Below are 23,322 nucleotides of genomic sequence, written 5' to 3'. Positions count from 1 at the left end.
TAATAGAACGGAAATGAAAACTCAGAACTAGCTTAACTTGTCTACTTGAACCAATTTAATGCAACAAAAAACTAACAGTTATAGCTAAGCAGTCAATACGCAAACGAGTTATAAGCTGTTCAGAAATATAGCCAACCTATCGACCTTGCAAGATCAACAAAATCGGACTCTCTCGTGGTCACTCTTCTCTCATGAAGCAAAGGGTGAATGTTATATGTAAAAGAGAGAAGGAAAGACAGTCACTCACCTAACTGCGACCTACATAGCATGCATGCAACAAAAATGAAAGACAATTCAAGTACTAACGCACACATTCCAACCAATAATGTCCGTCACAACCGAGGGCTTACAAATAATATGGGAATAGTGAGGTTCAGGTGAGAAAAAGCAAAACAAGTTATGGTAATGTGGAGGTAAAAGCGTCAAGCTAGTTCCTAAACAGGACCATATAAGACCGTCCGAATCTCAACTGACTGAAAAATAGAATACAAGTGCCCTTCATTTGGCACACAGCTCACTAAACTCAAACACAATCTCCTCAAAAATATGGAATAAGAATGGAGGAGTTAGACGGTCACAAACTTTCCTTTTTTAAACACCGTCTAAATGAATCAAAACAAACAAATGAAACTGTTTTTTTCTTCTTTTTTTTTCTTTTTCACGTGAATCAGCTTCCCTTTTTTTTCATTTTTCATTTTTTTTCTTTTTTTCTTTTTCTTTCTTTCACGTTTTCCACTTTTTCAATTCTCCTTTCTTTCTTTTTCAATTTCTCCCTCCTCTATTTACATCAACTCCATACAAATAAATACGAGCCAAACTGCAGACGGAAAAATCATACCACAAAAGACATACTAAACTAGCTTAACTAGGCAGGCTCAGTTTGAGATGTAGCTAATGGGTAAAAAAGGCAAGATTTGGCTTATGTGGAGCTAAATGGGTGAAAAATATAAGGAAAGGGGGAAAATTTGCAAGCACCTCCCTGCGTGTGACACCAACCACAAACCCGAATGTGTGCATTTGACAAGAAATTGAATGTCATAAAAGTGCAAAAACGATGAACATGCTATGCAAGGAGTACTACTCTCAATTCCTAATGAACCGGTCATGAATGTCACCAGTTATGGGCTCTAAAACTCACAATTTATGGAGTAGTTTGCCGATTTATCAGGTCAAGTCTAAACAGTCAGCTATATTTGAACAGAAACTCGTAAATTATGGGTATGACAAAGCTAATAACTATCAACAGACGTTCAAGGCTCAAGCAAAAATGACAAGTTATAATGCAGTATCATCACGGAAATCTACCGTTCCGACTCAACCTATATGCAAAATTAAACGTGAATATTTTTGAATTTTTGAAATTTCTATTTTTTTTTTTGATTTTTTTTAATGAAATAAACAAACAATGCAAGCTGAAATAAATAAACGTGAATGCAAAACAAATGCAAATGCAGACTCAAAAGGATGCAATACCCTCCCCAAACCAAAACGGACAACGCCCTCGTTGTCCTCCAGCATACACCAGCAGATATATATACAGGGGAACGGGAATATATAACCAATAAAGAACAAAAACAATAAAATAAAAAGGAGACAAAAATAAAAGAGTAAGATGTACATACAAAACACGAAGTTCCCCAAACTAGCCAGAAAACTGGGGAAGTGAGTAGATCAGTAGGTAATCATCACCTAGGAGGTAATAAAACCTCTTATGATGTACACCGTTAATAAAATTACCTGCGGTTAGTCCGGGTGAGAGTCGAGGGAGTTATCCCCTCGAACAGTGACCGTGCCAGAAGGAGAAGCAGCTGAAGTGGAGGGAGCGGCAGAAGTAGAGGTAGCAGGAGCTGGTGTAGAACAGGAACGTCCACGACCTCGGCCCCGGCCTCTAGAACACGAAGTAGAAGCCCGTCCAGTGACGGTGCGAGGAATTAGGGCCGCTCTAAAGGCAAAATGCAGCTCGGGTGAGTCCGCTACAGTGTGCTCACCGTGGTCGGGAGTAGAGGTCGTGGTCGTTGTGGCCACCATCGACGAAGAAAGACTAGCAAAGCGGTGCTAGCGGTGATGGTGGCCGTAATCGAAGTGGCAAATGAAGCAGAGCTACCAAAGAAGGTGCTAGTCAAGGCGTAAAAACGACTCGGCAAAAACTAAGAACACGGGGGCTGCGGTACTAACAGAAGTGGAGGCGGTGGTAACAGCAGGGACCACCGTTTCAGGTAAGGATGGACTAGAGGTCTGGCTAGTAGAGGGCAGTGAGCTAGATTCCATCCTGTAAACCAAGGGCAAGGGAATTTGATAAGAAAGAGCATGAAAACAGCGTGATAATCGGCCTGAAAACAACAGGAAACTCCCCTAACCAGTCGAAAAATTCGACTTACAGCACAAAATTCCCAACTTTCCTAAAAAACATCGAATAGAGACATGTAAACAGCGATAGGGGACGGGGTAGCAAGCATCAACAACAGCAACTAAACAACAATTGAAGTTAACTAAGCAAATTACAGCAGCAAAAACCAAGATTACAGTCGAATATTTCGACTGTCCTGAACCCGTATCACAAATTTCTCGCATAATTCGAATTAAACATGTAAGAAACAATGAGGCATGGGAACTAAGCATCAAGTAAGGTAAATTAAGCATGGAATCGAAATTATAATCGAAAATTTCGACCCAAAACGGAATTCGAAACCTTAATTCCTAATACACTTCATGAAATACAAAATAAATAAAATTTAAATGCTTAGAAGTATAAGGATCACTTACTTGATAAGAACAAACCTACAAACTACAATTAAACGACAAACAACAAGCAGAAATTGGCGATTTTTTTCGAAAAGCCGCAAACCCTAAAATCCCCAATAGACCGAGTAAAATGGCGAAAATCAGAGGGAAAGTAGAGGGCTTTTGACGATTAATTAGCAAGCAACAAGATGTAGGTGACGGATTTGGCAAAAGGGCAAGAAATATGGAGGATTTGGGGTGTTCTTTGATCGCAATAAGGAAGGGGGCAACGAAAAATATGGGGTAAAATGAAATAAGAAAAAAAATTAAGGAAGTTAAGGAAAAACTCCCTGTGTCTCTTGCGATTTCACTCGATCAAGTGGTTTAGAACTACTCGATCGAGGACTCTGTGGATCCATCTACTCGATCGAGTAGAATTTTTACTCGATCGAGAACTCCCTATTTCTGCTTTACTCGATCGACTGATATGGGCGTTTCTTGATCGAATAAAATACACTCGATCGAGTACAAAAAGTACTCGATCGAGCTCTTTTTCTCGTGTAAGCTCTTGAATTCGTCATTCTTCCTTTATATTTGTGTAAATTTCCCCAAACCTGCATAGAAACACTTGCAAAAAATATCCCAAAGTACCAAATACACAAAGTAACAGTCTATAGTCTTTATCTACGCTAAAAATTGTCTAAATTCTAATTGTCCTAATTAAAAGCAATAAAAGAAATTCAATGGAAATTCAAAAATTGTTTATACAAGATGGTACACGGGCCATCTCCCCGCTCACTTCCCAGAGCAATTCAGTAGCCCCTCGGAGGGCTACTGACTGGAAGACGTCACCTCAGCAACATTGATCGTCCTCTTCAGCTTCCATGAGCTTGAACTTGAATCATTAGGGGGGGAATAGTTCACATCCACATATGCGCAAACTTTTCTCACCCTTGCTCCTTTCTCACCATTTGTAACACCGTCACTCCCACTTTGATTGACATCAATTGCACAATGCCCTTTGACAGCTCCTTCATTGCTTTCATCTGTACCTGCAGCAAGGAAAACAGACGAACTCTCCTCCTTTTTGCTCTCAATCTGAGGCGGAGGGGTAACAATAGCAGCACAATGCTCCAAATTTTCATTTGGGGTGTCAATAATAGGGTTAATAGAAGAGAGGGCATTGCAAGGCTGAGCTTGCATGGGAGCCCTCCGGAACTTAGACTGATGGAATATCAGCTACTCGTCCCCAACCTGAAAAGTCAATGTATTGCCCCCGACGTCGATTCCTGCACGGGCAGTAGATAGGAATGGTCTCCCTAAAATAATAGAGGTATGTGCATCTTCGGGGATGTCAAGTACAATGAAATCAACGGGAATAAAGAACCTTCCGATCTTAACATGTACGTCTTCTATTACACCTAGTGGCCGTGATATACTACGGTCGACCATCTGAAAAGTCATGTTGGTGAAATTAATCATTGTCAAACCAAGTCTCTTAGCTAGAGACAGCGGCAAGAAACTCACGCTAGCGCCAAGATCGCATAACGCGTTATCAATCAAATGGGTACCAATATGACACGAAATCGAAAAACTATCCGGGTCTGACTGTTTGGGAGGTAAATTATGCTAAACTAGGGCCGTCCCTACCTCAGTCAAGGCTACGGTCTCATTATCACTAATATGCCTCTTACGCGATAAAATTTCTTTCATAAATTTAAGGTAAGAGGGTACCCGTGTCAGCAGTTCGGCGAATGGTACAGTGACCTGCAAGTTTCTCAGGATATCGGCAAATTTGCCGAATTGTTGATTAGCTTTAGTATTCTGCAGACGCCTCGGGAAGGAAACCGTGTCAGCCGGATCAAGCTCTGTATCCTTTGGACGCTTCTTTCCTCTCGAACGAGGTCTTTCAGGTGATTTCTCACTTAATCTAGCACTAGCGGGCTCTCGATCAAGCTGTCCGTTGTCCATACTACTCGATCGACCAAAATTCCCATTCGATCGAGTAGTTTCCTCAACATCGTCACTCGATCAAGTAGAAATTTCACTCGATCGAGCAGATGGCTTTTCCTGTTCACTCGATCGAGTAGAAATTCCACTCGATCGAGTACTTTCTTCAGCAAATCTATTCGATCGTCCTCCAGAATTTAGTCGATCGAGTACCTTCTTAGCCGTCAGCTCATTTTCTTTGACAGAACACTATTCATCAGCTATCATTTCCTTCCTCGGGTCTGATTTCAACACTTCCGGTCTCTCTTATGAACGACCGCTTCTCAAATTAAATAAATTTACCGTCTCATGTGGATTTTTATCAGCTTGTGACGGTAAATGACCCGGTTTCCTTGCAGATTGGTTCGCGGCTAATTGGGCAACTTGAGTTTCAAGTGCCTTGATGGATGCATCTTTCTGTTGATCACTCAACTGCCACTACTTTGTAAAAGACTGCAGCATAGTCTTAAGCTCACAAATCTCACTCACCCCTCCAGAAGATGATACTCCGTGATTGGGAGGAGGGAAGGAAGGGGGCTTCAGAAAGCGTTGTTGATTCTTATGTGGAGGAACATACGGCTGCTGCTGGTGCAGAGGAGGGGTAGGATTGAGCACATTTTGACTAGTCCACCTCAAATTGGGATGGACTGCTCCATGGTTATTGTAATAGGAACCCCCTTCTTGCCTATATTGTTGAAAGGCAAGGACTTGTTCCTTCTCCATAAGACAGCTAACAGCAGTGTGACCATTATTGCTCCCACACCTGTCACATGTGACGGTCTCCCCTATAGTAAGCATATGGACGTCTGAGGCTCCTCAGCAGAATGTAACTCCAACTTGTCAAATCTAGCATTCATGGCTTCCAGCCGAGCCACAACCTGCTTATCGACTACATGAACTGTTCTAATACCATCCTTCGGGTTTCCGTACTCAGCACTGTGATTCGCCATCTCTTCAATAAGGGCCCATCCCTTATCATCGTCGGTGTTTTCCTGGAATCTCCCATTAGATGACGCATCAAGTATGGCTTTGTGGTCATCGTACAGCCCATTGTAGAACTGGTTAGATATAAACCATGGGTCAAAACCATGGTTAGGAATAGACCTCACCAATTTCTTGAATCGGGGCCATGCCTCATATAAAGTCTCATCGGGAGCCTGCTTGAAACTGGTAATCTTGGCCCTCAGCTGATTGGTGCGCTCTAGAGGGAAATATATCTTGTAAATGGCAAGAGCAAGAGACTCCCAATCCGTAACTCCTGTAGCTGTGCGGTCCAAATCAGTCAGCCACTCCCTGGCTGAGTCGGTCAAAGAGAAAGGAAACAAAACCTCCTTAATCTTGTCTTGAGTTACCCCCTTTGTGGCGGGGATAGTAGAACAGTAATCTGTAAAGACCTCCATGTGGTTCCTCGGGTCTTCACCTGCCACACCTCTATAGAAATTTCTTTCCACCAGATTGATGTAGGAAAGACGGATGTCGAATGTATTCCCATCCTCAGTCTGGAGATTGAAACCCTTTTGAATTGAGGATGCTTTGGCACCGAGTGACTGGAAAGTTTTGGCATCTTTACTTGTTGATCGGCAGAAAAAGGAATGTCTTCTACTAAAGACTGGTCTTCTGCGAAAAGAGAATGATGTAGCTCTGGCTCAAAAGTACTCAAGCCTTCCTTTCGTGATTTTCTCTGCAGACGGAGTCTATGCCTGAATAGTATCTCTGGCTCTGAATCAGCTGAAACTAACTCAAACCTGTCTTACCTGGGCATAAACAACACTGAAAGAAAATAAATAAGAACTGCCTCGAGGAAAAAAATTCCCTGAGACGGATGAAATAAACGAAACAAAGACAGATAGGGCAATTGCCTCCCCGGCAACGGCGCTAAAATTTGATACGTCTGTCATATACCTATCAAAAATAAACTAACTAAATTAACTATATAGCTAGGGAATTCAGGTCGATCTCCTTAGGGAGGCAAGATATCTGTAGAAGTCCGTCTATTTGGTCACAAATGGGGGGGGGGGGGGGGGTTGTTTAAATTGGGTTTCTAAACTAGAAGGTTTAAAGGAAAGAGAACTAAAGACAAGAGCAGTAAAGGCGGAAAATAGATTTAAACTATCAAATAGAGAAAGGTCATGTCAGGATTTTGGTTCACTACGGTAGTCCAGTGACTCAACTGTGAACAACTTAGACAAATTAATGCGAGATGGATATGGAAAGGTCTTTTCGGTCCACTCTCTATCCTAAATTACCACAAACTTAACATTCATCCTCGTCAGGGTAGTCTACTGTTCATAGCAGGCCTATTTAGTCCAATATTTCGATCTAGGATTAATTTTAGCCAGATTAAAGGGATGACTCAGAAGCGTGCACTCAACTAAGTCGGTAAAAATACAGTTAAATTGCTATGGTGACAGAGTCTCACAATTAAGTCATCTAAACTATTTATTACATCGTCACATTTCTACCGTAGATCCCCTAATCCCAACATGAATTAGATTTAGCTACTCATATTGCTATTAATACTATCAAAACTAACAGCAGATAAATAACCAGCATTCAACATATTAAAATGATGATTAAATTGCATAAAAAGTAAATTAGGGCAAAAAGTAAATTAGGGCAAAAAGTAAATAAAGCAAGACGAAGAATTAAAGCAAATGAAATGAAGTTTATTATTTAGAAAGCAGAAAGAGATTACAATCGTGTGAATCCGGCGTAAAGAACAATCAAATCCGAGCGAAATAAATCGCAAAATAGAGTTACAGTGAAGGAGAGAATAGTACGTAGTCTTGAATGATAGATAAAAGGATAGTAGGAAAAATTAGATGCTAATAACCTAGTAACGTAATGCTTAAATAGAAAAACAACTTAGTCCATAAGCTAAAATAATTTCACAGGCTAATTAAAGCCCACGCCAGCAGAAACCACTCGATCGAGTGGAATAAAACCACTCGATCAAACAAAACTCCATAAAATCTACTCGACCGAGTAGAATAGTTACTCGATCGAGTAACCCCTCTTTACAGCACTTCTGGATCGAGTAGAAAAGCACTCGATCGACCAACCAAGGATGTAGAAACCACTCGATCGAGTAACAAAACCACTCGATCGAGTCTTTTGTCTTCAATTCAGCTCAAATCCATGTCCGACTGCCTCGTAAACCGTGCCTTCACGCTTCACAATGCAGTATCTCACTCTGAAAAATCCCGTCTCCTCTAAATGCATGCAAAAAGGACGAAAAAGGGTATGATTCCACTACTTTCGCGTTAATTTCTAAAAATTGGACAAAACGAACCAAAGTAGCCAATTCGGGGTATAATACTATATAAACAGTACAAAAATGCATAGAAATCCGTGCTAAAATAGGCTAAAAAGGCTATACAATATGCACGTATCAGGCACCCCAAAATAAGACCCTTTCTAAGAGGTAACAAGCCCTTCTTGATAAGCAAACATCAAAGGCATTGGTAGTCGATGATGCAAGTTTGGAGATTTAAGAACAAAATCCTCCTATGGAAGCTACTACTTCTACCACTCCGGTCATTGAACAATTAGTTGACTATCCGGAGGTAATCTTCACTTCCGACTCCCATAAGTAGAAATTTATTTCCTTTTGATGTAACCAATATTTGAGCATATTTAGTCCCCGAATTAGCCTCGTTCCTAAGTTTTTTAGTGCATATTTGGGTCATTTACTATCTTTAGTCCTTTTTTTTGCATATTCTTTGAGGTTTTGTTTCCTTGGTAGGAGAGGAGTGCAAACCATGCATTTTCGTGGCAAAATAGAGCTAAGTTGATCGAATCTAATGACAAATCATCAAAGTGAAGCCAATACTAGAAGGCCTCTGTAAATAATGTAGTAAATGGGCAATGATGAAGAAGATCCTTTCATCTCCGACAAGATCCCGGAGGATTGTTAGAAGAAGGAAAGAAGGAAAGAAGAAAAAGCTCACTGGACTGGAATCCGCTCGTCCCAGCATCGGTCTGCTCGTCAAGAAGCCACAATCCAAGCGTCCCACCTGCCTGGCTGCTCGTCCAAGAGCTCCACAATCCGCTCATCCCACCTACCTAGCCACTCGTCCACCACCTGCACAATCCGCTCGTCCCGACCTTTTGGACGCTCGGATTGTTCTCCAGTGCAGCCCGGCTTCTTCTTGTTCTACTCGGGATTAATCGTCATTTAAGCCCTTAGTAACCCTAATTTGTGCACCTAATCCCCATTATAAATACCCAATTATACTAATTAGATTATCATGTTCTTCTTAACAATCTTTAGTGTAGTTTATATTATTTTAATCTCTCTTTAATCTTGTAATCAACTTTTAATCAAGTATTAATATAAATCTCATTTCCTTAATTTCTCTATTGTTCATCCTTTATTTTGGGTAATCGAAGATTATTTGGGTTTATTTGGAGGATTGACAACCTTCCAAGCATTCATCAAGTACTTCTATTATTCTTTGCTTATTATTTTGGAATCATCATTAGGTATAATTCTCTTAATGCCTTTTTAATTATTGTTAATTATCTTTACTTATTCATCATGTTTTGCTTTGTTGATATGATTGACAACCTTGTTAACACGTTTGCAAATTATGTGAACATATTAGATTATGTACACATGGCTTAATCTAATATGTTCACATAATTTGTACACACGGTTTTTGCTTTGTTGATATGATTGACATTTTGATAATGAGTGAGTAGTTTACTTAACTAGGGTTAATGGGGAATTAGGGGAAACCAACATGGGGGATGATTCATGCTTAATCTAATATGTTCACATAATTTATTTGCTTGCTTGTTGTGATCTCAACTTATGCACATGTTATGTTTGATGAAATGCGAGCCTATGAATCCATGCATTTTTTACCCATCACTTACCTTTTCAATGAGACTTGAAAGACATAAACCAACTCGAGTCTTATTCGACCATGCATATAGTTGAGTTAGGAGGATTAAGTCGACTTGTAGGTGTTGTACAATCTAATCGATTCGGCTCCGGGACCCAAACCTTCCTAGGATTGAAAGATATAAACTAAGTCGATCCTATCACAACAATAAATGCTTGCTTATAATTTGAGAATATGTTTGTATGATCAATTCGCATGAATCCCCTATGAACCCATGAAACCCTAGTGCTTTTAATCAATTGTTTACATCTCATCTTAATCATCTTGCTTGTTCATTTACATTGCTATTTAGTTTAGCGATCTTCTTATCTCAACCCAAATTGTGACACCCTTAGACACCACTACTTGCAATCGAAAATCCTACATCAATACCCGTCCCTTGGGATCCGACCTTTACTTGTCTCTTTACTAATAGTAGAGTTGTTTGTGAAGTTATAAATATTATTTTGGTCTAGGTGCTCTTTACGACAAGTAACCGAAATCTAAGCTCAAAGCCGACCGACAAAAAATGGTGCCGTTGCCGGGGACGGTGTTAACTTGATTTGATTTTCTTTGATTGTTATTAGTTGTGTCTTTCTTTGCCTTGGTGAAGTAAAACTCCTCAAGGTTTGTTCTAATTATTTTCGAGTTGTACGATATTTTGCAAGATGGATATTATAGATTGTTTTGTTGAGGACCACTTGAGTATACCTTTCTTCAAAGACTCCATGCAAGCATTGGAAGCCTTAGAAGCAAGTGAGGCCAAAAATATGCATTGGGAGTTGGAGGTAGATCTTCTTGAGGCCGCTCTAGCTAACATTACTCATGAGCAATCCGAATTAGTACATAACATCCTTGTGGAAGCATATCAACCCATGGAACAAGAGCAAGCAATCATAGAAGACATCATACAAATCGAAGAGCAAGAAGAATTTGTCATGGAATTTGAGTATGATGAGATTAGTGAGCTTGAAGAACAAGTTGAGTATGCCATCAGAATGGAGTGTTTAATGGAAATGGAGCAAATTCTCAATGAATGTACTGATGGTGCATGCCTAAATCTTTACAAGGAGTGTAGTGATGAGCTCTACCGAAGGTGCATCCCTCAATGGGAAATTCAAGAAGTTTTGGAAGGATGTCACTCATCCCCTTACGGTGGACACCATGGAGCATGGAGAACCATTGCAAAAATTCTTCAATCGGGCTTCTTTTTGCCTACGATTTTCCAAGATGCAAGGGAGTTCATCCTTCATTGTGATGCTTGTCAAAGGACGGGGAATATCTCTTGGAGGAATGAAATGCCACAAAGTGGCATACTAGAGGTGGAGATCTTCGACGTTTGGGAGATCGATTACCAAGGTCCGTTCGTAACATCCAAAAGGAACAAATATATCCTTTTGGCCGTAGACTATGTCTCAAAATTAGTGGAGGCAATTGCCACCCCAACCAATGATGCAAAAACGGTCACTAAGCTCTTTAAGAAAATAATCTTCCCAAGATTCGGAGTCCCAAAGAAATCATAAGTGATGGAGGAATGCATTTTCTCGAAAAGAAGCTCACATCCCTTTTGACCAAATATGGTGTTCAACATAGAACCAGTTTAGGATACCATCCTCAAACAAGCGGTCAAGTTGAAGTTTCAAATAGAGAGATCAAGCAAATTCTTGAGAAAGTTGTCAACAAGACTCGTAAGGATTGGAGCATGAAGCTTGATGATGCTCTTTGGGCTTATAGGTCGGCCTATAAGACTCCCATAGGAGCTTCCCCTTACAAACTTGTCTATGGGAAGGCATGCCATTTGCCAATTGAGTTATAGTACAAAGATTTTTGGGGAATTAAAGCTCTCAACCTTGATCTCAAATTAAGCGGTCAAAAGAGGATGATACAAATTTAAGAGTTGGAAGAATTCCGACTACAATCTTATGAGAATGCCAATATTTACAAGGAAAGGACAAGGTTGCTTCATGACAAGAGAATCAAGCAAAAAGCCTTGCACAAAGGAGATAAAGTCCTTCTATTCAATTCCCGATATCGACTCTTTCCCGGGAAGTTGAACTCTAGATGGATGGGTCCTTACGTGATCACCGAGCTAGGGAAGTATGGAGACTTTGAGATCAAATCAGAAGATGGAAGCAAATTCAAAGTCAATGGGCAAAGATTGAAGCCATATTATGAGGGAGCATTCATTGAAGAGGTCGAGATCACCTACCTCGGGCCTCCTCATCCGTGAAGAGATCGTCAAAAGGAGAGTTAGGTGGAGTCCTCCCTAAACCACCACTTGTAAATATACTAAGTCTTTTTACTTGTACTTTTAAATTTATTGTAGTTTTATCATAAACATGATTCTTGCCATGAGAGTAAGTGAGGGAGGGTCACTAATCATTTTGCTGAATGAAGGAACTAGTTTTCAAGTGTGGGGAAACATTTCTATCGAAGAGAAGGAAAAGCAGGAGAAATCCGAGCATCCCATGATGAGGACGCCTATCCAAGCAAAGAATCCGAGCGTACGACTGAGAATCTGCTCGTCCTACGAGAGCTGACAAGCAGGTGTTTTGTTCTGATCCAAAATCCGAGCGTCTCTAGAGCTAATCAGCTCGTCTTGATCTGGGCGCCCGTCGCATCGGAAATCTGCTCGTCTCTTTAGCAACAATTTCTGGCATTCCTCTCTGGAAGATAATCCGAGCGTCCTCAGTATAATCCACTCGTCCCAAGGCCCATAAATCCGAGCGTCCCAATGTCGAATCCGCTCGTCTCCCTGCGTCTTTTATTCCAGATTTTCGCAACTTAAATTCTCCCCCACCACACAATTCATGACACCTCATCCTTCCTTCCACTTATAATATAAAACCCCCTCCCTTATGATTCTAAAGCATATCTCAAGCACTCATTCACCCCACAAAAACAAAACCCCCCAAATTCTAGGGTTTCTAAAATATTCACAAGGAGATTTAAATCACAAAGAGCATCCTCATATTCCAATAAGTTAAATTCCAAATCTACAATCCAAGAATGGGACAAAGAGGATCTTTATTTAGGAAAAGAAGAAGACCAAGAGTGAGAGAAAGTTCATCTACTTCTCACATCAACACTCTAAAGAGGGAACATGAAGAGATTGTGGATCTCACCAAGCTTGACAATTTTTCCAACATTGAGTTTGTGAACGATGTTCAAAGGCTTGTCTTTCACTGACTACTTGGTAAGAATATTCTTCCTACCAGATTTTTATGCCATAAAACATTAAGAAAGCTTGGAATATACCATCAAACGGAAGCCCTTTTTGAATTGTTCGGTCTTTCTACCTTGTTTCACTTACATGAGCAAACCTACCGACCTCTTGTTCTTGAGTTCTTATGTTTCTTAAAGATCACAACTTTGAACAAAACGATTTGCATAGAGTTTAGATTGGAAAATGTAACAAGGATGATGACTCTTGTTGAGTTTGCGAATGTGCTCGGTTTGGATGTTTCGCCTACCCGAACATGAGGACCAAAGAAGTATAGTGTAGCACCATTGTGGAGAGCCATGACCGGTCGATACTTTTTGTATATCAAGGAATGCTTGGCATTTCACATCCGAAACCCTATTCTAAGGCTCACTTACCGGTTCTTATCCGGAACTATTCTTGCATGCCGAGACCCGGCAATTGTGAATGAGCTCGATCTCGTATTCATGGAATCATATCTTGAGATCCAAGGAAGAAGTGGATATCATTTCAATGCACCACTTTTACTCCTTGATAAATAGGCTAAGTTTTGAAATGGGGATGACGATGGGATGAAGCATATCGTCAATGGAGTACTCATTACAAGACTCGCGAAACACTTCAATCCATGGTTCAATGAAAACAATGAGTACACTCCCCTCCCGTGAAATACAAGGATCAATGAGGAGCTAATTCTTGTGCAACATCATTGGATAACCCACGAGGGTTTTGAAAATAAAATCAAATGGATAACAAAAGGGAGCAACCTATCTACTTGCCATTGAACGGTTTACCAATAATTTCACCAAGGAGGGGCCCTCTATCCCCAATCCCGTCATACCTCATCCCCACAAACCCGAACCAAGCAAACCAAGCACCATCTCCAAACCGACAACAACAACAACAAAACGAGCCATAACAATAAAATGAAAAGATCAAGATACCTCCCTACCCTTTTCAATATCAACCTTACAATCACCCTAACCCTTCATCCTCCCTCGAGACGATTTTATGACGGGGATTCTCCAAGACATGCATCTCCGTCAATATGAAGCCATCGTGGATAGATACTATGCTCTATACCCACAATTCCACCGCCTGGTTCAACAAGGGAATATTAGCGAAGAGGGAATGTTTCCCTCTTGGGCTCAAATGGACATTCTCTTCCCAAACTCGGCAAGGGCCAACGAAGGAGCAAATGGGCAAGAAGGGAAAGGGAGTGATAAGTCTTGTGTTGGAGATACGGTGGAGCTCAATAGTGAGGGAGATGAGTTCATGGAATTCAATACAAGTGATGCATCCAAAGAAGCTTGGGATAGTGACTTAGAGCGGGATGATGGAGATCTCTAGAGATCACTTCATATCTAGATGGAGCGGACAAGAGGCACCCATCATGGCTTAAGTGAAGTTTTCTTTATCCCCTCTCTTTAATTTTCATGAAAAGAATTTGATGTTTTGATAATTTGTTGTACCATATTTGTTTTGTGTTTGAGGAATCCTAGCAACATTGGAGGACTAACACCTTGGCATCATTAAGGTGTTCATTTTTATTGTTCCCGACTTGAAAAATCCAAAATGACAATTTTTAGTTTCATGCATTGCATTCCATGTGCATAAATCCATGCATATGCATTGGGAGCTAATCTAAATTATGCTCTCCGCCATAACAAAAACACATGCATCATGTAGTTTAGTGTAGTTTGCATTTAGTTTAAAAATCATGCATTTTCATTGCATAATTTCCTATCGTATTGGCCATTGAGGACAATGCTCATACTAGTGTGGGGATGGGAAATTCTAACTTGACTTTTATACAAAATCCAAAAAAATCAAAAAATTTCGAAAAATCCAAAAAAATTGAAAAATTGAAAATCCAAAAACATGTTCATTTCCTTTGTAGTGTAGTCTTGAATATATATTGTTATGTATATATTGTGTTTGTTTATCCTTTTTCACATTGATCGACTGCGCCACATCCGAGACATGAGGATATTGAAGACCACATGGTATGATCTTTTCAATCTCCTTTTTCCTCTCTATGTGGCTTTATTTTGATTGATGCGGTAAAAACAATGTGAATTTAGGATTGCTTTTAGATTATTTGGCATATTAGTTGGTAGAAGCATATGCATTAGGATGTGTAAATGTTAGTTACATCATGGCATGTAGTTTGCATGTTGGAAAATTTTGCGAAACCGTCAATTTGGGAAGCTTGACAAGTGTACATAGGCCCTAGTAGATACTTTTTCTTCTTAAGACTTTTCCTGTTAGAATACTTGTAAGAAACCCTAGGATGTGTCATGCTAGTATCCTTTGACCCATGGATTAAGGCCTACTCAAGAGTACCTTGTGGTGTGGGAACTCCTTGGCTACCGTTTATTCCAAGGTGACCCTTGAAACCATGCAACCATCATCCATGTTCTACCACATTTTGTCATCAAAAAGGGAATGGGCACAAAAATTATTCAAAATTTGAGTTCAAGAAACAAAATGAAAAGTCAAAAAGTTTGCGCAAATTGCATCAAATGAAAAGAGGAGTAACAAAAATGAAAACTCCTATGCTTCAAATATAAGGCACCCACGTTACTAATTGGGGCGACTTTGAAAATGTTCAAAAGAAAATGCAAAAGTTGAAAAATTGTCAAGTATTGAAATGCCAAACATCAAAAGAAATGGCAAAAAAGAAATGTTCTCAAAATGTTATATGCCACAAGAAATTGGGGGAAAAACAACAAAAAAAGCAAACTCCCAAATGCAACTCAAATCCTATTGATCCCTTTATCCATCGTATCCATTTTTGTGCATGGTAGAGAGGGGATGACCCTTCTTCTTGTCTAGGTAAGAGGGGGAATACCGTGATCCTCCAGTGTTTCTAACACCATAGGGAGTCTATTCTTGACAAAAGCATTTAACGATTGAGGACAAAGGTACCCTAGCTTGACACAATTTGGAGGTGATTTATTGGTATCCTTCTAGGCTTAGTAGTTTGAAGAAACAATATCTATGAAGGAGTGTGTACTCTTGAATTGCTTCCCCTTAAGATAATTTCCGCCACTTAGATGAGGAAAGTGGCTATTCCTTTTGTAGATGCATCCATTACTTGATTTTGTGTGCTTTAATGATTGAATGTGTCGCCATTTTGGCAAGACCCACCTTGTCTTGCAAGAAGGCATCCTACCTCATGGTTGTCTTGTTGTGAGTTGAAGGTGCGGAGTGAGACCCGCTAATTGTCTCATATCGGCTATATTAGTAGGCTAGTTTAAATAAGGGTCCTAGTTTTGTCACCTCTTTACTCGGGACGAGCAAAGGTTCGGTTTGGGGATATTTGATGTAACCAATATTTGAGCATATTTAGTCCCCGAAATAGAGCTAAATTGATCGAATCTAATGACCAAGCATAAAAGTGAAGACAAGACTAGAAGGCCTTTGTAAATAATGTAGTAAATGGTCAATGATGAAGAAGATCCTTGCATCTCCGACAAGATCCCGGAGGATTGTTGGAAAAAGGAAAGAAGGAAAGAAGAAAAAGCTCACTGGAATGGAATCCGCTCGTCCCAGAATCGGCCGCTCGTCCAAGAGCCACAATCCGAGCGTCCCACCTGCCTGGCCGCTCGTCCAAGTGCTCCACAATCTGCTCGTCCCACCAACCAAGCCGCTCGTCCACCACCTGCACAATCCGCTCGTCCCGACCTTTTGGACGCTCGGATTGTTCTCCAGTGCAGCCCAGCTTCTTCTTGTTCTACTCGGGATGCGCATATTTTCGAAAGACTAGCAAAAAGGATACTCGCATCTTTCTTTGAGAGGTGTATTTCCTGAACTTTTCTTAAGGACTTAATCGTCATTTAAGCCCTTAGTAACCCTAATTTGTGCACCTAATCGCCATTATAAATACCCCATTATACTAATTAGATTATCATGTTCTTCTTATCAATCTTTAGTGTAGTTTATATTATTCTAATCTCTCTTTAATCTTATAATCAAGTTTTAAGCAAGTATTAATACAAATCTCATTTGCTTAATATCTCTATTGTTCATCATTTAATTTGGGTAATCGAAGATTATTTTGGGTTTATTTTGGAGTATTGACAACCTTCCAATCATTCGGCAAGTACTTCTATTAATCTTTGCTTATTATTTTGGAATCATCATTAGGTATAATTCTCCTAATCCCTTTTTAATTGTTGTTAATCATCTTCATTTATTCATCATGTTTTGCTTTGTTAATACGATTGACAACCTTGTTAGCATGTTAAACTTGATAATGAGTGAGTAGTTTCCTTAACTAGGGTTAATGGGGAGTTAGGGGAAACGAACATGGGGATTGATTCATGCATAATCTAATATGCTTTCATAATTCGTTTGCTTGCTTGTTGTGATTTCAACTTATGCACATGTTATGTTTGATGAAATGCGCGCCTATGAATCCTTTCATTTTTTACCCATCACTTATCTTTTCAATGAGACTTGTAAGAAATAAACCAACTCGAGTCTCATTAGACCATGCATATTGTTGGATAGGGAGGATCAAGTCGACTTGTAGGTGTTGTACAATCTAATCGTTTCGGCTCCGGGACCCAAACCTTACAACAATAATTGCTTGCATCTAGTTGAAAACATGTTTGTATGATCAATTCCCATGAATCCCCTATGAACCCATGACACCCTAGTGCTTTTAATCAATTGTTTACATCTCATCTTAATCATCTTGCTTGTTCATTTACATTGCTATTTAGTTTAGTGATCTTCTTATCTCAACCTAAATTGTGACACCCTTAGACACCACTACTTGCAATCGAAAATCCTATATCAATACCCGTCCCTTGGGATCCGACCTTTACTTTCCTATTTACTAATAGTAGAGTAGTTTGTGAAGTTATAAATATTGTTTTAGTCTAGGTGCTCCTAATGACAAGTAACCGAAAAATATAGTTCGACCAAGCATAATTTGAATTAACTCCCAATGCTTATGCTTGAACTTCCCCAAACCAAATGAGACACTATTGTTAATGTCAAAAATGGGAAAGTTCATGCAAAAGCATGCTATGCATGAAACTAATTTTGTCATTTTAGATTTTACATGGTGGGAACAATAAAAGACACCTCAATGGGACCGAGGTCGGAGTCCTTTGAGTGTTGTTAGGACTCAAACAAATGATTAAGATAAAAAATTAAAAACAAGAGAAATGAACAAAGTTAAAGGAGGTGTAGGAAACTCACAATGCATTGTGGCATCCTCAAAAAAGGTTGCTAATCCTCAATTGTCGCCCATGGCGACATCACTTCCATTGTCATCATCATCATCAACTTCCTCACTAGTATCATCATCATCTACCTTTATAGACCCGAAGGCTTCACCATCATCACTTGAACTTTGATCCTCTTCTTCCTTATTTTCGTCTTCTTCTTCAACTTCTTCAACTTCTTCACTCTAAAAAACAATCTCCTCACCACCCATGCTACCATCCCTAGTAGCATTAGGAAAGAACACTTCCCTATCCGCCCAACTAGGAAAAGGACATGATGGGTCAAGAAGTCCTTGCCTAGCTAGGTGTAAGAGGGGCAGATATTGAGCTCTATAGACATTGACTCGGTCTTCATAAGCTTGCTTATGCATGTGTTGCATTAATTGAGTCAAGTAATCGTTACCTGCCGTAACACCTTCGGGCCGGAATTCTTGGTATGTGAACAAGTAGGGTGGAGTCATAATAGCGGAGGAGGAGGATTCAGCATTTAATTCCCTTTGTTGTTGTATGATCATCTCGGCTTCACTGGAGAGTGAAAGAAGATAGTTTGTGCTTCGGACATTGAGTCGGCAAATCTTGTTTGGTAGAATGAAGGACTTGGCATCTTTTGTAAGCCACTCAAATTTGTTTTCAAGGTTTTCATTCTTGACCCAATGGAATTTGTGAACCATAGTGGCTAGATCAATCAGGTGGCCTCCCTTAACCGGCTTGTAAGTCCCATCTTTGTTGAAATCCCGGTTAAAGTGCCTTGCCAACCATGTTACCAATCCCCCATTTACTATAAAGGCCGCACCTTCCATAACATGGTCGATCGTAAGCCACCTTTCGATTAAGAATTGAAGAATATTGTATTTCTTGGTGAACTTCTTATCGACATTCAAGGCTGACTCAAGATAGATGAAATCAAGTTCGGTGAAATGATTAGTCCCCTTCCTAGCAATAAGAGTATTTCCCACAACCTTGCGCCACGCCCTTATGCTCGGATGGTGAACATAAAGGGCACGATACTCATGGTATGATTCGAATTTTCTTCCGGTGATGGCTTTCCACAAAGGGGCGGGATCATATTTTGAAGGTTTCTTCACATAAATTGAGTCATTATCAAGACCGAACACCTTTCCAAACTCATTAAAGGACATATTTCTATCCACATTCTTAAGGCGGAATTAAATATTCCTTCGAGTGTCGACCTTTGTGACTTTTAATGAACTTATAAATTCCAAGGTGAGAGAGGGGTAAGTCAATTCTTGCATATCAAACAATGTAAGTAACCCCATAGACTCAAAGAAGTTCTTGGTTCTTTCAAGGACACCCAATTTGGTCAAAGGATCTTGGCAAATAAACTTGGTGGGCAAAATCGATTTCTTAGCAAGAGACATAAAAGCTTTTCTATGAGAATCGGATGTGAAAGTTACCTCCGGCTATTCATGTAATTTCTCAATAACCGGGATAGGAGTAGTAGCTTCAACCATAGGAAGAGGAGTTTCTTGGATTTACACTCTTGCTTGTTGAACCACCAAAGCTTTGGAAGCTTGAAGAGCTTATTGCCTCTTTAAAAGATTTGATTTTGTAGGTGCCTTGTTTCCACCTTTAGTCCTAGTCATTGTTCTTCTCCTTGTATGTATCAACAATCAATGATTTGCTTAAATTTTTCTAGTATCCTCAAGCTTCAATGAATCCCAAATCGATTTAGGATTTTCGAAATTTGATTATAACCCTAAAAAATCGATTCAATCTTTGAGGATTTTGATGTTTGAATGGCTTTTTGTTGATAAAGGAGTGATTTGATTAATGTTTAAGGGAGTTTGGGTTTGATTTTGGTGAATTTAGTTGAGGAAATTGAGTTTTATGGATGGAGGGACTGAGGGTTTTGAGGGTTTTGAATGTGTGTTTGTGTTTTAAAAGAATGAAATTAAATGGGGAAGGGGGTTTAAAATCCCGTGTTTTTTTTTTTTTGCAATTCAGTAGTAGGAGACGAGCGGCTTAGGCACGAGATGCTTGGATTGTAGTTCAGTCAGCATTAGAAAATGAAACCCGTGTTGAGACGAGCGTCTTCAGGAGGAGACGAGCGGATTCTGGCTTGAGACGAGCGGATTGTTCTGGGGACGCTCGGATTCATAGTCAGAGTGAAATCCCAAATTTTGATATAACCAGGAAGAGCGGATTCTCACTGAGACGAGCGTCTTTGGACTGAGACGAGCGAATTCTTGAGGAGACGCTCGGATTCGTACCCAGTATAAAAATTTCCTTTCCAGCTCTGCCAAGACGAGCATCTTACTGTCAGGACGCTCGTATTTCATCCAAGACGAGCGGCTTCCCCTGGGACGCTCGTATTATTCATGTACGTCACGGGTTCAGTTCCACCTGTGGGTATTTTCATATCCCAAGTCATTTCTTCTTCATTCCCTTGGTCTTCATTATGGGTGGACTACGAAGGCTTGGATAGCCTAGGCAATTGCTATCCCCACACTAAGTCAAAACACTACAAATTAAGAAACATTTAAGTCCCTCCCCCACTTTCTCTCAAAATGATAATCTTGATCAAAATGTACAAATGTAAATCCAAGATTTGACAAAAATGCAATACAAGAATAAAAATGCGAGTTAAGGGGTTAGAATATTTACAAATGGTGGTTTAGGGAGGACTCAACCAAACTCTCACTCTTGAGATAAGATGTCAAGGGGGCATAGCCAAGGTGGTGTTGATGTTGCTCAACACCTTGTAGAAGTAGTCGAAGGCTTGGTTATTGTCATTATAAAGATCTTCAATAGACCTTTGCAGATTGTATTTTTCATGGTGGTGACTTGACTCAAGATGGTCACCAAAGCCTTGGTCTATAGCATTGCCAATGTAGGGATTGACTAACCCATCGAATTCGTCATCCCATAGACCACATACTTCAATAGCTTGCTTCCTTATAGTATCATGAGTTGATGGAAACAACTTCTCTTTCTTGTTATCATGGACAATGAGGCCTTCTTCATTACTTGTCATGAGTGGTGGTGAGCTATTCAAGCTCTTATTGTTGCAATTTTCTTGCTCTTTAGACGGGGCATCTTGAAGATTATCCTCTTTCTTCTTCCATATGGGTGGTGATTCTTTACCCATAGTTTGATCATTGCATTGAGATGCCAACTTCTTCCTATCACTTTCTCGGCTATAATGATCGATCATGAAACATGGCTCATGTAAGCGGGGAGCTCTCATTGTCTTGTCAAGGTTAAAAGTGATTATTTCATCTCCCACTTCAAGTGTGAGCTCTCCATGTTTCACATCAATCACTGCTCCCACGGTGTGTAAGAAGGGTATTCCTAAAATGATAGGAATATTGGAGTCTTCCTCCATGTCAACAATAACCAAGTCCACCGGGATGAAGAACTTGCCAATTCTTACCGGCACATCCTCCCATACCCCTGAAGGTGTCTTCATTGATCTATCCGCCATTTGTAGTGTGATATTAGTGCACTTGAGTTCTCCCATTCCTAGCCTTTTTCACACCGAGTATGGCATGACACTCACACTTGCCCCAAGGTCACATAAAGCTTTGTTGATTGTAGTGTCGCCAATGGTGCATGGAATAGTGAAACTTCCCGGATCTTTGAGTTTTGGAGGTGAACTTCCTTGTAGGATAGCACTACTCACTTTAGTGAATGCAATAATCGCTAACTTCCGGATGGATTTCTTCTTTGTAAGAATATTTTTCATGTATTTTGCATAGGCCGGAACATGATTGATTAATTTCGTGAATGAAATTGAGACTTCCAAGTTCTTCATAATCTCCATAAACTTTCCAAGTTGTTCATCAAACTTAGGCTTAGCTTGACGACTTGGAAATGGAAGTCTAATCACAATAGGCTCTTTCTCCTTAGCTTTCTCTTCATTCTTCTTCTTTGAAACTTCTTCAATGGGTTCTTCTTCCTTAGAGTTTTCCACAACTCTTTCCTTGTCACTAGCCTCTACAATGTCTTCATCAATGGGCCTCTTCGGCCCTTCATACCTTGTACCACTACTCAAATGGATGTCACTCACCGATTCATATCTTGGGGGATTACTTTGAGGTGGTAATCGCCCCTTTTGTCTTTGCGAGCTAGAAGATGCTAATTAAGACATTTGTGTCTCCAACATCTTTGTGTGAGCTAGTATGTTGTTGATGGTGATATCTTTTTCCTGGCTATCTTTTTGCATTTGAGTGAAAAATCCTTGTTGGTTCTTTTGCATTTGGAGGACCACTTTTTGAACATTAAAGCGTTGGTCATTGGATTGATTGTAAGGGGGTTGATTTTGATAACCCTGGCTTTGGTAAAAGGGTCTTTGAGCTTGGTTTCTCATTAGAGGTGGGGTGTATGTTGGTTGAGAATTTTGAACATTTTGGCTTTTGTATGAAAGATTGGGATGGAATTTGGTATTCTCATTGTAATAGTTGGAATAAGGGGTGCCACTCTTGTATGCTTGGAAAGAATTCTCTTGTTCCCCTACATTCACTTTGGTCATGTCCCAAAGTTTCACAACTCTCACATACTCCACTTGGAATTGATGATGATGCCACCATAGCATTAACATGTTGCTTGGGTGATTTGGAGGCCTCTTCAAGTTTAACCATGGCCTTCCCAAACTTCAAATTAATGGTGTCAATGTGAGCACTTAGTTGAGCACCCAATTGAGTAATGGAATCCACCTCATGCTTTCCTCCTCTAGTAGCCTTCCTCGGTCTACTATATTGCGAGTTATGGACCACCATTTCTTCAATTTAGTTCCATGTTTGATTGTCATCAACTTCGGTGAACATACCATTGGATCCCATATTGAGAATGTTTCGAGAGTCTTCATATAGACCATTCCAAAATTGTTGTACTTGGAACCACTCGCTAAGTCCATGGTGTGGACAAGAACGACAAGTGTCCTTGAATCTCTCCCATGATTCATACAAAGATTCCTCACCCCTTTGTTTGAACCCGGTGATTTGGGTTCTCAACATGTTAGTCTTTTCCGGAGGATATAATTTCTTGTAGAAAGCAGGTGCCAATTTCTTTCAAGAATCAATACCAAGAGTAGCCTTGTCTAGGCTTTTCAAACATTGTTTCGCGGTACCAATCAAAGAAAAAGGAAATAAGACCCATCGGATTTGGTCTTGAGTAACTCCGGTTTGGAAAATCGCATCACAATAGTCACAAAATGTCTCCATATGTGAGCGAGGGTCTGTTGGAATATGTGTCCTCCGACAATAATGCGATCACAACTGTCGATCATTATGATCACATGTTTAAATCTCATTTTAAG

At 40.0% G+C, this 23,322-nt stretch overlaps 1 non-coding gene across 1 annotated transcript; it reads left to right on the top strand.

The window, feature by feature from the left end:
• The first annotated feature begins 22,913 nt into the window (after positions 1-22,913).
• Positions 22,914-23,020, top strand: LOC141635689 (small nucleolar RNA R71). Its single transcript, XR_012540359.1, has one exon. It is a non-coding gene; the product is annotated as a small nucleolar RNA R71 (small nucleolar RNA).
• The last annotated feature ends 302 nt before the right edge of the window (positions 23,021-23,322 follow it).

Source organism: Silene latifolia, chromosome Y (genome assembly GCF_048544455.1).
Source record: "Silene latifolia isolate original U9 population chromosome Y, ASM4854445v1, whole genome shotgun sequence".
NCBI lineage: Eukaryota > Viridiplantae > Streptophyta > Magnoliopsida > Caryophyllales > Caryophyllaceae > Silene > Silene latifolia.
Note: the sequence above shows the minus strand (reverse complement) of the source record. Positions and strands in the feature narration are given on the sequence as shown.